The sequence below is a fragment of the Alexandromys fortis genome, unplaced genomic scaffold (genome assembly GCF_014885135.2).
Source record: "Alexandromys fortis isolate MF-2015 unplaced genomic scaffold, M_Fortis_MF-2015_v1.1 scaffold_112, whole genome shotgun sequence".
In the NCBI taxonomy this organism is placed as follows: Eukaryota; Metazoa; Chordata; class Mammalia; order Rodentia; family Cricetidae; genus Alexandromys; species Alexandromys fortis.
Genome location: NW_026068013.1, coordinates 4191556 through 4208699, shown reverse-complemented (window position 1 = coordinate 4208699; position 17144 = coordinate 4191556).

The following is a 17144-nucleotide window of genomic DNA, read 5'->3' as shown; positions in this document are numbered from 1 at the left end:
GAATGTCTGGCAAAACTTTCGTTCTCAATATTGTTTGTTATATCTATTATTTATTATTATTGTTTATAGTTGTATTTAGGTTAGTTCTGTCTTATTTAGACAAAAAGAGGGAGATGTAGGGATAAGCCCTCCCCTTGGGTGCGGGCTGCCCTCGGGCGTATGTTTACTGATAAATTGGGCGCGCAGATGCTGCGCGCCCCTTCCTGCCTCTGCCGGGTACTCCGCTGGAACCTTGGTTTCGTGAGTCTGGTTTTGTTATTAACTTGTTCAAATACCTAGTATCATTGGTGCTCATTAATCCATCCGCCGACCTGCATCATGTCTTCTGCAGTAAAATCCCCAAGGCATTTTTCATTGTTTTATTTAAAATAAGATTTTCTGGAGTTTGGTGCCATTCAATGGCAATGAGCCATTCAGTTATTAGACTTAATTATCATCTCTTAGCCTGTTTTTTTATTGCTGTCACAGAGAGTAGACAAGGTAATTTGTAAAGAAGAGAGGCTGATTCAACTATTGTTTCTGGAGCTGAGAAGTATAGTAATATTTGCAGAGGTGTCAGACCATCAAGGGAAGTGGGTTCACTATTTCAGAAACTCAGCTACAGCAAAAGCACTGCCATCTGCAGTGGGGACATAAGTCCTTATCAAAGGCTTTGTCCTCAAGACTTTCCAGCTAGGACCACTTCTTCCACACTGCTGCATTGGAGAATCTAACCAGTAGTCAAACTGGACAATTCTAATGTTCTCACTGAATTTCCTTTTATTTCTTAGGTCAGAGTTTCATGTAGCCCAGGCTGGCTTTGAATTTATCATGTACTTCAAGATGATTTTGGACTTTGATTCTCTTCTTCTACTTCACAAAGTGCAGCCTGTGGAGTCTCCTTATGTTGAGAAGTAATATTGGAGCTGAGAAACGGCTCATTGGATAAAAGCTTTTCTCTTCCAGTGGACTGAGATTTGGTTCCAAGCATAGTCACAACTGCCTGAAACTCCAGATCTATGAGATCCAACATCTTCTGAGATCCATGTTCACCTTTATTCACATCTCACATGGCCTACACCCAGCACACACACACACACACACACACACACACACACACACACACACACACACAGATCAGCTAATAAAAAACTTAAAATAACTATGACTTGATTAAGTAAATGTACTTCATTTTCATTTGAATGTTTATAAACAGTAACTTAAAACTCTACATGACCAATTTCTAGTGTACTGTTTTACAATGGCAAGACAGATTTTTGCATTGTCTTTACCCATGGCATAGACAAGTATAACAAATGGCAAGTGAAAAAAAAAGAATAGATGTGTGTGTGTGTGTATGTGTGTGTATGTGTGTGTGTGCGTGCACACCTGTGCTGGTGCACATGCACGTGCATCATAGCACTAGGAAAGTAACAGGCCTGCTTTTGAATAAGAGACCTTTGTTCAATTACTCAGAAAGGTCAGTAAAGATTAAGGGCTCCTTCAGGGGACAAGGAGAGAGTAGATTTTTTTACATGCCTTTTAAGGCTTGCTTTGGTTGCTTTCTGGGTTGCTGGATGACATATTTTAGAGAAGTGCATACAGCTCCTGGTCACATTTATGTGCAGAAAACTCACCATGAATGCTCTTAACTCTGATAACTAGGTTTCTAGGAAGAAAATTTGGGAGGGTAAGCAAGCCTGAAGCAGGCACAGTAATAAAATGATTCATGTCTTGAACTTCTCATTGCTCATCTGCAGTGGACTTTAGGAAAGTATCTCCACAGCTGCTGCTAAAGAAAACATTGGACTAAAGATGTGATGTGAGGACTGGTGTTTAAAATTTGAAGGCAAGAGAGAAATTTGTTAAAAGCCCATTCACACATGGGCCTAGGGAAAACTTCTTTTGGTAGGTGTGAGGATTTACCACAGTTTAAAATTCACTGATCTGAGCCATTGTGTGGTGGTTAAGGTCAGTTTCTTTCCCTCAGGCAATGGGTAATATTCTCTCTTTGTGTAGGAATCTGGTTTATCTCACCACGTAGCTTTTGTGTGACTTAATTTTGTAATGTTGTAAAACATACTACCTTTATGTCTCACATGAAAACAACTGTTCTTCCCAACTTCTAAACAAATTTCTGACAGGTGTAAATACACTCTTTGAGTTTAAATGGCAGACATTTTGACTTTACTAATATGAATTGGGTCTATTAACATATCTCATAACTATATTTTCTACTTATGTGCACTTGAGCTTATAAATCTTAGTTAAGTCATGTTTTAGCTGCTATGTTGATATTTTAGTCCATAACATACTTTTCCTGATCATTATGTCACTGTCTCAGTGGGAGTGTCTACAGTGTGGAAACACAGCCAAATGTCAGGACTGAAAGTAGCCGACATTATGTCTGTGTCTCTGTAGACATGATGATGCGCTGGAAACAAAGACTAACTTCACACAATAGATCAGATACACCTGCTCTGGCTGAGTCTGTATGCTTCTTTTCTTCATATTGGATATGATGTCATCAAAAGGCCCATGATTTATGTCCATGACAATAGGGCTTAGCCCAGTTCCGTGCTGCAGTTTCCTTGTGCTCTAGGGAGCCTCAATTCAGGTGCAACTGGAAACTTGACTTCACCATGGAAAAGGATTTCAGGGTTGACCAGTATTAGGCAGAGTTAGAGTTTACTAAAAGATTCTGAGATGTGGAGTTAATGGAAGCAGGTGTTTGGGGAAAGTGCAAGACATATCCCAGAGTGAAAGTGTGGGCTTCTTAAAGGACAGTCAGTCACGTTCTATTGATTTTCAACAATCAAATATAGGATTTTAGTCAATTATGAAGCTTTTATCTTCAAAGGCTTGCTTAGAAATTTAAATTAGAAAATTGGTGGTGCCTGAGCCTGAGGTAACTTAGCAGGACTGGAGTTGATAAAATAAAACTTTATGTCACAAGAGTTGAAATATTTGCACTGTCAATCAACTGAAAATCTTGCTTGTGAAATTTCCTAAAGGAAAAAAAAAGTCCATGGGAAGAAAAAAGATCATGCTTAAAGGTTCTAGGCTTAGATTTTAGACATGATCCAACAATACTTTAGTCTTCATGCATCTCTATATAAAAGGAATCTCTATCATCTATCAATTACCTAGGTTAACATGTAGTTAACTGATGAAACCATCCAGAAATAAGAAAGAATGAGAAAAATATATATATATATATATAACGCTCCCCAACACAATATGACAAGTCTGGAGCTCCTTCCATAATCAATATTTGACAATGGAGAGTTAGCCTTTCAGTTCTACATTTGAGTGTTAGAGCTGTTATATTTTCGGTGTGTGCTGTGCTAAAATTATAACTAGAATTAGGTTGCTTTAAGCTGTTTGAGTGATGTGATAAAGAAACCAGATAAAGTTTCAAAATTCAAGTTTTAATAGCAACAGCACGTCCCACCAGTATGCTAACAATTGAGCAAGTTGCAAGTTTCTGTGAATCCCAGCTGTGACGCCTCATGGGACAGCGCTGTAGCCTGTGGTTTCACATCCTCGCTGACATCTTGCATTAGTGAAACATCTGTTGCCCACAGTAAAATCAAGCAGCTATTTCGATACCTTCTTCTCCTTCTTGCAATTGCAGTCTGATTGTATTTATATGGCTACATAGTTTGGAGATATTCTCCCTAAGACTTTATGCTATTTATTTAGTGGTGGGCTTCTGAGAGGCACTTTTCCAAGCTCATCTATGGAAGGGTAGGCACTCTCTATGTTCCCATCTTTCCACTTTACCTTTTTAATTATTATGTTTGTTATTATTATTACTGTTTTGCCTTGAGAAAACTGTCAAAGTCAGAGCCAGGATTATTCTGGAACATAACTGAACAAGTTTGTGGTCACCAGGCACTAAAGCTGCCCTGTCACACAGCCTTGTGTTCTGAGATTGGCACCTTTAGATGCGCAGTAGCATATAGAGTCCATGTTGCAGACACACAGAACACAAGGTAGCTTAGACTTGTGAAATTACTCCAATGTTCTCTCCTAAACAGAAATGGGAGGTATCTTATTCGAGAGCCAAGCATACTTGAGTACGGCCCAGGAACACAGATTGGGTTATGTCAAACACCACATCTCACAGTAACAACAACTTGATGAAGTTTTTTATAGTTATAAAACAAAGAAAGCCATAAATCAAAACACCTCTCAAATCCCCATGGGTGGAACCATTGGATCACACTAAACAAGGAAACATCTGTTAAGAGTTTCAGCTACTAGAAGTCTGTTTGCACATTGCTAAGGATGTTAGGTCACACACACAAGAAAACAGTTATTTACAGCGGGATCCCAAGATAAGCTGGTTCTGGATCTGCAGCATTTTAACTATTCCATTTTGTGGAAAGCTTAACATTCACTTAGTCTTCCCCTCCCCCCTCGGGAATATTAGTTAACATGAAATGTAGGAATTAGGAATATAGTAATTGGATGAAAGCTAACTTTAAATAAAATTAAATATTATCTATAGTCCCTAAGTCCCAGATAAATTAGTGAGTACATTCAAATCAATCAAAATGGTTATTTCACGGGGAAAGAGAACAAATAGCAACTGTTTGGTGCATTCTACCAAGACAACATGCAGATTCTTTTTTTGTGTGTGTGTGTGAGTTATATGTTGCTTTCTTTTAACCATTTTAACAAAGAATAGGCTGCAGTCAACACTGCAGTAGTCATTACAATGGGTAACCCTCTTAGCTATGAAAAATCATCATGCCAAAAATTAACTTGAGGAGCAAAGGTATTTTGTCTTTCAGCTTGTAGAGTACAATCCAAAGGAAGTCAGACAGGAACTCAAGGCAATGTATCTAATTCTCAAATCTCGGTGTCTGTGGGAAAGAAAAAAAATTACATTTGTCTTCAATGTTTTAATGAAGAGGCATGAATGGCAGTGAATTTGGGAAATGAGTGTCAGAGAAGATAAAAGTTTCTGTTTACACCATCTTAAATAATCTATAAAAACTTATTTGGGCATCATTTTGTAATTGTCGAGGAAGGAACCATGGCTTTCCCGTGAGCACATGATCAGATCAAATCCACTGATAAGTTATGCTCGAATGCAGGGCCCCATGCGTGGGCATTCATAAGCAACTGCTCTACAAGAAGACTAAATGGACACCCGTGACAGCACAGGGCAGAAACTGGTAGGGATCCTCCCTCCCCCCATTACTGTGCTGTAGCTGTGACAAGGTGGTTTCCGAAATGGATGGAAAAGCAGCTGTTGTGACTAATATTCTCAGTGAAGCCTTTTCTTGAGAAAAAAGAAAAAAAAAAAAAACAGTGGGAAGAGTGCAGAGGCAGCAGGGGGAGCTCTGGGGAATCATTAAAAGAGGTTCCATCAGTCACACTTGGCATGTTCACTGGAAACTTTGCAGGAAGAGCTCATTCATCTTGCAGGAAGTCTCATTTCTTAAAGGTTCATGGCGTCAATTACCTGGATGAGGCTTGATTTTTGCATAAGTCAGAAGGACACCTTGTGGGAGTTTAAGAACAAGGGAACTATGAAATAAACAGTCCACACACATGATATTTCTATTTGTTGGTCTTAGATAAGCTTGGTAGGGCAAATATTTGAACAGATAATTTGAGAATAAGTTCTAAATTTTTATAAACATCCATTTATATATTTTTCCAATTCTAACACCTCATTAAAATGATTGACAGAAGCACAAATCGCTGCAGACGTGGATAAGGCTGTCAGACACTCATGTTTACTCAGCACTGGAAATGATAGAAACCAAAGGGTAGAAGATGGAACAAATTCATTGCTGTTTGTCTACAAGATGAGTCAGTCACTCCAGAGTAAGTGATAATTATGAATCGAGGCTCTCTGAAGCTGAGAGCAAGAGCTACTTTCAAACAGTGTGTTCCAGGTGTGAGTGACCTCATGTATGGATTCCTGGCCTGAGAAATAGACTGTAGATATTTAACCACAAAGAACAGCCTTAAGACGGAACGGTGCCTCTTACTTGGTGACTGATATTCTGCTTGCAGAAGGCAGGGAAACAGGGAGGAAAGTATCTCTCAGAATGTGGAAGTGTACAAATAATCTCCACAAGGTTTTCTCTAGGTTTGTCTTCTTGAGAACTCATTATCATTTCAATTTGGTCCCAGGGTAGCAAATAAGGTCAGTATATTGGAGAAATTTTTTTTTTCAGAAAAGTAAAAAACTACAAATGGCATTAATCATTGCCTTTCTTTCTAAAGGTCTAAGATGCTTTCTGTGGTCATATTTGCTGAGAATTCATCTTCAAAACATTGCAGTGTCATACTTTCCTAAGGTTAGCATGGGAGCTCTGGTATTTTGCTTGTTTGGTGTTACTTTGAGAAAAAAAAAATAAACAGAAAGTTACATAGCCATGAACACTGTGGATCAGTCTATTTAAAAACTCGCCCATTTTGCTTTCATGAGATCTTGTGCTCAGGTCTGAGTCTTTTGACTTTTGAATCTGATGTTTATCATCAGTGTTGGAATGATAAATCCAAGCCGATTAAAATTGGGATACATGGTTACAGCAATCTGTACATCAGCTTTCATACAACAAAGACTATTACAGTGCTGCATGATTTTATTATTATTTAGATAGCTATGCTTCCTTTTGATTATTCAGGAAATAGATATTAGCATGTGTCAACTCAAATAACTGCCGAAGCATAGGCTTAATAGAAAGTAGTAGATTAAATTGTCAGAATGTTACGCTTCTGTATTATTGAGCAAAATATTTCAGTTCAGTCCTACTAATTACATATTTAAAACACAGACGTGAAAAGAACTCGGCACATACAGTGGTATGTGTTAAGGCCATTGCATGCTTACAGCTCGACTGGATAACTTGGTATTTATCTGTCTTTTAGTGTGTGCATATGTGCATGTGTGTGTTTCTGTGTTTGTGTGTGTGCATATGGGAATGTGTGGGGGCCAGAAGAAGACACTGGGTACCCTGCTTTGTTGTGGTCCCTCAGGATCTCTCACTGATTATGGAGCTAGGCTAAGCTAGCAGACTCTGTGAACACATTCACTCTGATTTTTACATGGGTACTGGGGGTTCAGACTCTGGGTAGCAAATGTTCCTACCTGCTTGGCTGTCTCCCCAGTTCATATTTACCTGTTTCCATTCAAACTGTGATGGTTTCACACAATCTTAAAACAGTCCAGCAGACAGTGTTTTGCCAAAGACAATGGGAAACAGTAAGATCAGTTGAGAAACTGACATTTGTTCCGACTTTGAAATAATCTGTCCTCTTGAAAAGATAAAACCTTTTATGCCATATTATGAAACTGAGGACTCATGCAACCTTGAGGATAAATTCGTTGTTTTTCAAAGAGTTTCTTCGTTCTAGCTGTAGTCATTAGGTTTTCTAAGACACCTAATTGTCATGTAAGAGCTTCAAGCTTGACTGTTAAGACAGTAATTGGTATTTACTACTTTTACCTTTTTGACATCAAAGAAGCTTCTCCGTGCTTTATGTTTGTGTATCTAGCATAATTTTCATACTGGAGGTATAATCTAGTCAGCCTATTACTTTGGTGACAATGCAATTTGTTTCTAATTCATCATGCCTTGTGAATTTTTATGATAGAATGTGTGATTGGAAGATGTTTCTTTGAAGGGAATAAGAAGGCTCACACCTTATTTGCATTCATCCTCTGCCTTTATGCTCAGATCTAGCTAACTTTCCTTGTCATTTACAAACCTTTTTAAGGCTGCTGACAACATTTAATAGAATACAAATCCTTTCCCAACAATCAAGACTGAAATGCCTTCCAATTTAATTGGAAATCATTCTGGTTCTGTTTTGCATAATAATAACAACAGCACAATAGACCACTTTAACTGATAGGGAAGAAACAGCCCCACCCTGTGTGATGTGTCATAGTCATCTAAACCCTAGGTTAAATACCTGAATGTGGGTTTCAGGCCCAGGTCTAGCAGCTTAACCTTCAATGCAATTGTTAATCTCATTAGGTAAATTGGTGGAATGGTTTTAAATGTAATAGTATCTCAAAAATATTCAAGAGGTGTTGACTATTATTTGTATAATTCTGCATGGATTTTCTTTATTTGAGCATACATAGTGAAACACTGAATTTTTGTAAGTACTATATTCTACTTAAAGAGGTTTATTAAAGTTTTCCAGAGAAACGAAAAGTTGGACATGCGAATTCAGAATTAAGGCATATTCAGAGACAAAGAGAGACTTATTTATGGTCATACTGACAAGGGCAAAGCATCCCTGATTCTTTGGCAAGCTAAAGTGTGTCTGTTGGTGGAATTCCTATCTCTGGTGAGATAAGAATTTTTCTATCTATGCCATGAAGTGATTGGATAAGACCCAAGGAAGGGAGGGAAGCTGTTTTATTAAACCCACTATTTAATCTGCTATTTAAATGTAGTTAAAGATGGAAATAGTCTCACCTTTAAGAAACACATTCATGCAGCCATTAGAATACTCGTGATTTAAGGTTCTTGGTTCAATAGCCTGGTTTAGTTCAGTAGCTGATGATAAAATTAATCATCACCAGAGGCAGGTCCTTTTCCTGAACTTTTCCTAAGTGATTCAAATTGAATATTATGTGTTACAGGTGCTGACAATAAAATAGCACTCAGAACTGACTAGCTGGGGAATCCAGAGTGAGAAAGTAGTCTACTAGCTGCCGCTTGGGGCACAGGCACATTGTATTATAACAGCAAAGCTGAGTAATACCCAGGGAAGATAAATGTCAGCAATGAGAGTACTCGAATGGTCTTGATGGATTCTCAGACCTGAACTACCTGATTAAACTGGAGAGAAAAGAGGGGGAAACCTGCGAACTTAGAAGAAGAGAACAATTCGATGTGGCAGCAAGATCAGATTCCTCCTTTTGTTAACATTAAGTCCCTTCAACATCAGAAAGATGTTTCAAGTTCATTCAATTGATATGAACCATTTAGTGTTTTGGATAGGTTTGCCTTGATGGAGAGTAATATTCTGCATAGCAAGAAAGATTGTCATCTCATCCTCAAAATAGATATACTTGAATTATGGGCATAACAGATGGAAAATATAATTCCTAGTTAACTACTGCATTCATTAAAATATTAAAAGTTTTTCCCTTCAAGTATTATGCTCTGTATCAATCCTAAAGGAATAAGCAAAAGAAAGAATTGACATTCATGAAGTCTACAAAGACATTGTAACTTCTATAACATATACAGTATTAAAGAGCTGAATAGCTTAGCAAACTTTGAGCTCTTCAGAATAATTTCATCCTTCACTAACTACTGAATTCCTCCATTGTGCTCAGCAAGTAAGAGAAGGCAGCCATTTGTATAGTCTCATGTTCTCTTTCTGTACATATACATAAGAAAGTACATTCTGTGGTATTTCTCTTTGCCACTTCTTTTACTAGTGAGAGTTCTTCAAAGTACAAAAATATCTTCAAGCTAAAATCTTTTTCATGAGGTTGAATCTGTTGAAAAACTGTGAAGCCTGACATTGATTTAATACCCACCCATGGCCTTGGGCATGTCAATCTCCCAGCGATGTGTTTTAGAAAGCCGAGTAGCACATCTGTGATTCAGAGCCGGCAGAAAGAAACAGTCTCAGACAAACAAATAGCATTCAGAGAATGCAAAGTTTCAAGAATATGTGAGGGACACACATCCATCCCATCTCACATCATTCCAGTGAGACAGATGTGTATTCCCTGAAAATATGGTATGTGGGAAACTTCAGCCTGCCTCTGAGAGTAACATACAAAGACACAGCTCTAATTGCTCTCTGTAGTTTGCCAATGGAGGGAACAGAGTGCAGAAACCTCATATATTTGGAAGTTTTTTTCTTGACAGTTTTTCTGGGCTTTTGCAGGCATATGTGGGAATTTAACACTCCTCCTTCTTGTTCTCTATCTATGAGGCGTATAGGACCCATTGAATTACAAAGAACAGGATGTGGAACTTCTATCTCAGTATCATGTGATATGTGTATATATAAAATACACCAATAATTTTAAAATAATTATTTCCCCATCTGAATCTATTTTTAATCTAGGTGACAGTGGCTGTTGATGTTGAAGTAATGTGAAGTTGCGCAATCTTACACGTCTAAGCCATCTCTGGTTCTTTATCTCTCGGGGATTTTTATCCCTTTCCAATGGGGATGGGAGAGTTTACTATGGAAAATGGGAATGATAACATTGTCATTTATGAGATGCTTGCGTGTACAGTTTAGGTTACATTTCCAAATCTTGTAGGTTTGAATTTTCTGACAAGGTATTTATCATTGCAACTTTAAATGGACATAATTATACTAAGGTTTCTTCACATATGGAGAATGTAGAATTGTTACTGTTCTAAATACTGTTTTTATGTTTGCCACAACTTGCTAATTCTTTGTTGTGGGACATTAGATGAATGTTGAGCAATAATAGAATATCAGGGTTTGTGACTAACTGCAAGAGATACTACCTAAATTATGGCTTAGAAGGGTCTGCTTTAGGCAGCTGGTGTTGCTGTTGAGATATCAGAAGACTGGCATACAAACTGGAATATCTGGTAGTTCTAAAAATAAGCCCTCTGTTTCAAAGATTGATGCTGATGCTAAATGAAACATCCTTCCATCTTTGGTTTATTTGGGGGTAACTAAGGTGTGACTGTTTGAGAATTTAATCTGTTCTGTTTTAGAGATTGGTTTAATTTTAAATTCATGTGTATGTGGTAGGAGTCTATATGAACAGGAGCCTGGGGAGGACAGACAAGGGCACTGGATTTCCTTGAGCTGAAGTCAAGCCAGCAAGTTTCCCACTGGTGCATTGGTGATTTTAGATCCAAAAGTTTCAAATGATAAGCCATAATTTTTAACATGAATCTGGCACTCACAGACACTGGGTGTCTGTTTGCACATTGTTAAACTTTCTATTGTTACTTTAAGTAATAATAAGCCTTTGATGTACTGGGCTGTCTTCCAAAAGTTCAGGATCCAGAAATCCAATGTATAGTGTTTAGAGGAGGTATGCTACATATGGAAGGTCACAAGTAAAATGTTAAAAGATGAAAATGTATTTTCCATTCACATAGAAATACAGCAAGAACAGAGGTAATAGAACTCCAGGTCACACAAAAATAAAGTAACTAAGCTAAATTACAAGATTAGAGTCATAGAATATTAAAAGAGCCAATGAATCAAAAGACATAATACATACATGTGTCCCAAATAATGGAAGATACACAAAGCAAATATTAATAGATTTTAGAAGAAATATATATGTTTTTAATGCACATTAATACTATGATACTTCAGTACCCAATTTCAATAATAAACAGATCATCTGTACAAAACTCAAAGAGCAAAGTTCAAACACAAATTAATTTGGACAAATTCACCTAACAGACATGTAGAAAGTGCCATTAAGTATACAGCATTACTGCTGATACCAAAATTTACAATGTTTGGAAAATCTAAAGAAATAAATTCCTATATAAATATCCTAAAAGTAAGTTAGGGGAAAAAAGGAACAGAATAGGCAAAACATAAAACTCAACACAAATATTTTACTCAAAGTTTTAGGATCTATATTTATTAGACACTTGCCTATAATATTCTCTCTATGTGTCTCTCATTCTCTTCTCCTCCTCCCCATTTGCTGTTGGTGCCATGGTTATATCATCACTGAAATAGAATTAAAATGGTTTTTTCTACTTTATGGAATCATTTGAAGGGTATTATTCTTGGAAATCTTATGGAATTTTTCATCAACTTTATCTTGACTCAGGGTTCTCTCGGGAGATTTTCCATTACCACTTCTATGCGATCACTTGCTAATTAGACTCTTCAAATTATTTACTTCATCTTGTTTTAATTTTGGTAGGTTATAAACATCTAGATTTTGAGCTTAGTGTACTATACCTTTTTAAAATATTTCTTTCAGAGTCTCTGTATCTCTATGGTGTCTTTTATAATGTCTATCTCTTTATGTCTACTTTTATAAATTTGGACTTATCTATATTTTTTAAAGTTAATTTTGGGAAAAGCCTTTTCAATTTTGTTTGTTTTTTTTTTCAAAGAGCCAGCTCTTTATTTTATTCTTAGAATTCTCTTTTTTGTTTCACTAATTCCTGCCCTTTGTTTTGTTATTTGTTTCCATCTATTGCTTTGGTAATTTATTAGTTCATATTTTTCCAGTGCTTAATTTAGAAAAATCTTTAAGCTTCTCTTTAGCTACAATCTATTAGAACAAATCGGGAAATTTTTGGTGTAAAATAAAATGCACAAAATTGTATCTGTTTCTGTATACTAATGATAAATAATCTAAAAACAACAACAAAGAAATTTCTTTTCACTAGCAACTTAAACTTAAATAATAAATAAGTTGACAAAGGAGGTAGAAGATATACAACAAAAACTATAAAACATTGCTGAAAGAGATTTAAAAAACAGAAATAGTGAGGGAAACAACTTGTGTTAAATGATGCGAAGAATTCATTGAACTGATTTTCATATTACCCCAAAGATTTACATATTCAGTGCAACACATCAAACTTCAATGGAAATTGTTAATACTAAAAGGAAAATTTTTTCTTAAAATTCACATAGAATCATAAAAGACACTGAACACCTAAAGAAAGTCTGAAAAAGAACAAAGATAGAAGCATCATATACAACAACTGACTTTAAAATATATTACCAAGTAGTAGTGTCTAAAATACTACCAAACTTTGTAGTATGAGACACATAGACCTAAGGGGGAGGATAGTCACTTTTTCTTGAAAACATGGGTACTTATAGGTTGCCAATGACCCACAACCATGCACATATGAACAGTACTAATTGAACTCACTTACTTACGTGTTTTAAAGGATAAAGGGCATAAAATTGTTAGGGACATATCTGTGAGGTGTATAATGTTTCCTTGTGTATTTCTTCAACTCTCTCAGGTGCATGTCTAGATGTTTCTTTATGAGCTCTAAACAGGATTTTACTAGATAATTTGAAATTAACAAAGAAACAGGAATACTTTAATAGCTTTTGTGCTTTGAAATGTACTGGTATTTAGCTCTAGCTTTTATTTTTCTTTTGTGGAGTGAGGAGGATTTTTCTAATAAATCCTCATAACACAGACAGAAAAGCAATAGACAAATGGGCCATATCAAACTGAAAAGTCTCTGCATAATAAAAAGCACAATCAAGAGAATGAACAGAAAGATGCAGACTATGTATGTGTCTGTCTATTTATGAATATATATTATGAAACTTTAATATCTTTAATATATTAAGAAATCAATGGCCAAATTAAACTTGAAACTATATGGGATTTCAAATAACCAAACCAACCAACCAAACAGGAAAAACAATGTAACAACTTAACAAGACTTTTCCCTAGAAAGAATATACAAATAATCAAGGGTTGGATTAAAATATCCCAGTCAGCTACTAATCAGGGAAGATGAGAATACAAAGAGATAGAGTGTAACTCCAGCAAGAACGACTAAGATGATGAAGTGATTGCAAAGATATGGAGCCTTGCATATTTGTATTTGCATATAAATTTGTCCAGCTCTCATGCAAAGAGGTGTGAAGTTTATAAACTGAAAGGAGAGCTATGATAAGCTCAGGCCATGGCACTAATGCTTACCCACAAGAAATAAATTGCCCAATCAAGGAGATCTCTTCACTCCTGTGTTTAATGCAGTACTAATGATAACAACCAAGATACTTAGTCAACTTAGGTGTCAATCACTGTATGAAGGAAGAAAAACATGAAAGGTGGTATATAGTCAAAGAAATATACTTAGCCATAAAGGGAGACAGGGTCAAGGAAATGCTTCAGTAGATACAAATGAAAGTATAAATAAACAGTAACTTCATAAAAGTTGGGCTTGGCAGTCCTTGCCTGGAAACCCAGCACTGGGAATCTTAGATAGATTTCATGAGATTGCTAGCCTAGCAAGCTTCACATACACAGAGAGACCCAGACTTAAAAAAAGTAGAAAGCAATACCAGAAGACATCCAATATCCTCGTCCGGCCTCCTGATGTGTGTACTGGGACTGCACACACAAACAAGTAGAACTAGGCACCTCTTCATTCCTGATTGTATTCACTTAATACCGACTTTACAGAGAAAGCAGAATATAGTATCACATAATGAATCTATATAGGAAGAGACTGAATTAGTGAACACTGAAGGGGCCCACAGAAACCTGAAGCCCTGCCCAGTGGTGGTGACACACACCTTTAATCCCAGCACTTGGGAGGCAGAGGCAGGTATAACTCTGTGAGTTCAAGGCCAGACTGGTCTACAAGAGATAACTCCAAGACAGGTTCCAAAAATACTACAGAAGAACTCTGCCTTGAAAAACCAAAACCAAACAAACAGAAATAAATTAGTGAACTAAACAGGAGAGAGTAGCACATAATATAAGAAAAGACATGGAGAAAATACAGAGAATCATCAGGTCGTATTTCAAAAACATGTACTCCACAAAATTGGAAAACGTAAAGTAAGCGGACAACTTTCTGAATAAATATTACTTACCAAAATTAAATCAAGAACAGATAAGCAAATTAAACAGACCTATAACTACTGAAGAAATAGTAGCAGTTATCAAAAGTCTTACAACCAAAAAAGCCCAGGATCAGAGGGTTTCAGCTCAGAATACTATAAGATTTTCAAAGAAGAACTAATAACAATACTCCTTAAATTATTCCACACAATAGAAACATAAGGAACATTGTCAAACTCTTTTTATGATGCTATAATTAACCCTGATATCCAAAGCACAGAAAGACATTACCAAGAAAGAGAATTATAGACCAATCTCACTCAGGAACATTGATGTAAAAATTCTAAATACAATACTGGCAAATCAAATCCAAGAACATATCAGAACCATCATCCACCATGATCAAGTTGGCTTCATTCCAGAGATGCAGGGATGGTACAACATACAAAAATCTGTCAACATAATCCACCATATAAACAAGCTAGCAATTAAAAACCACATGATCATCTCATTAGATTCCGAAAAAAGCTTTTGACAAAATACAACATCCTTTCATTCAAAGGTCTTGGAGAGATGAGGGATACAAGGAATATACCCAGCCATAATAAAGGTGATATACAGCAAACCAACAGGCAACATCAAACTAAATGAAGAGAAACTCCCAGCAATCCCACTGAAATCATGAACAAGACAAGGTTGTCCACTCTCTCCATATCTATTCAATATAGTTCTTGAGGTCCTAGCTAGAGCAATAAGACACCAAAAGGAGATCAGGGGATTGGAAAAGAAGAAACAAACTCTCACTATTTGCTGATGATTTGATAGTTTACATAAATGACACCCCAAATTCTAGGAACTTCTACAACTCATAAACACTTTCGGGAATGTAGCAGGACACAAGATTAACTCAAAAAAGTAGCCCTCCTGTGCATAGTAGGTAAATGGGCTGAGAAAGAAACCAAAAAAATATCACCTTTCACAATAGCCACAAATAGCATAAAATATCTCAGAGTAACTCTAACCAAACAAGTGGAAGACTTGTATGAAAAGAACTTTAAATCTTTGAAGAAAGAAATTGAAGAAGATGCCAGAAAGCAGAAAGATCTCCCATGCTCTTGGGTAGGCAGAATTAACACATTAAAAATGGCAATCTTACCAAAAGTAATCTACAGATTCAACACAATGCCCAGCAAAATCCCAGCAAAATTCTCAACAGACCCCAAAATAATGGTACTTAACTTAATATGGCAAACAAAAAAAATCTAGGATAGTCAAAACAATCCTGTACAATAAAAGAATTTCAGGAGGCATCGCAATCTCTGACTTCAAACTCTTCTACACAGCTACAGTACTTAAAACAGCCTGGTATTAGCATAAAACAGACAGGAGAACAAAAGGAATTAAATAGAAAACCTGGATATCAATCCAGACATCTTGAAATATTTTTTGACAAAGAAGCAAAAAATATCAAATGTAAAAAAGAAAGCTCATTTGACAAATGGTGCTGGCATAATTGGATATCAACATGTAGAAGAATCAAAATAGATCCACATCTATTATCATGCACAAAACTCAAGTCCAAATGCATCAGAGACTTCAACATAAAGCCAGCCGCACTGAACCTCATAGAAGAAAAAATGGGAAGTACACTTGAATGCACTGGCACAGGAGACCACTTCCTAAATATAACCCCAGCAGCAGACACTGAGAAAAACATTAATAAATGGACCTCCTGACACTGAAAATCTTCTGTAAAGTAAAGGACACAGTCAACAAAACAAAATGACAGCTTACAGAATGGGAAAAGATCTTCACTAACCCCACATGAGACAGAGGTCTAATCTGCAAAATATACAAAGAACTCAAGAAATTTGTCATAAAAAATAATCAAATATTGGCACAGGAGACCACTTCCTAAATATAACCCTAGTAGCATAGACACTGAGAGCAACAATTAATAAATGGGACCACCTGAAACTGAAAAGCTTCTGTAAAGCAAAGACATGGTCAACAAGACAAAATGGCAGCCAACAGAACAGGAAGAGATCTTTACCAACCCCACATCAGGCAGAGGTGTGATCTCCAAAATATACAAAGAACACCTTAAATTGGTCATCAAAAGAATAAATAATCCAATGAAAATGTGATAAAGACCCAAACAGAGAACTCTTAACAGAGGAATATAAAATGGCTGAAAGACACTTAAGGAAATGTTGAACATCCTTAGTCATCAGAGAAATGCAAATCAAAACAACTCTGAGATTCCATCTTACACCTGTGAGAATGGCTGAGATCAAAAAACTGATGACAACTGTGCTGGAGAGGTTGTGGGGAAAAAGGAACAATTCTGCATTGCTGGTGGGAATGCAAGCTGGTACAGCCCCTTTGGATATCAATGTGGCTGTTTCTCAGAAAATTAGGAAACAACCTTCCTCAAGACCTAGTAATACCACTTTTGGATATATAGCCAAAGGATGCTCAATCGTGCCACAAGGACGTGTGCTCAACTATGTTCATAGTAGTGTTGTTTGTCATAACCAGAACCTGGAAACAACCTAAATGGCCCTCGACCGAAGAATGGATAAGGGAAATGTGGTACATTTACACAATCGAGCACTACATAGCAGAAAAAAAAAAA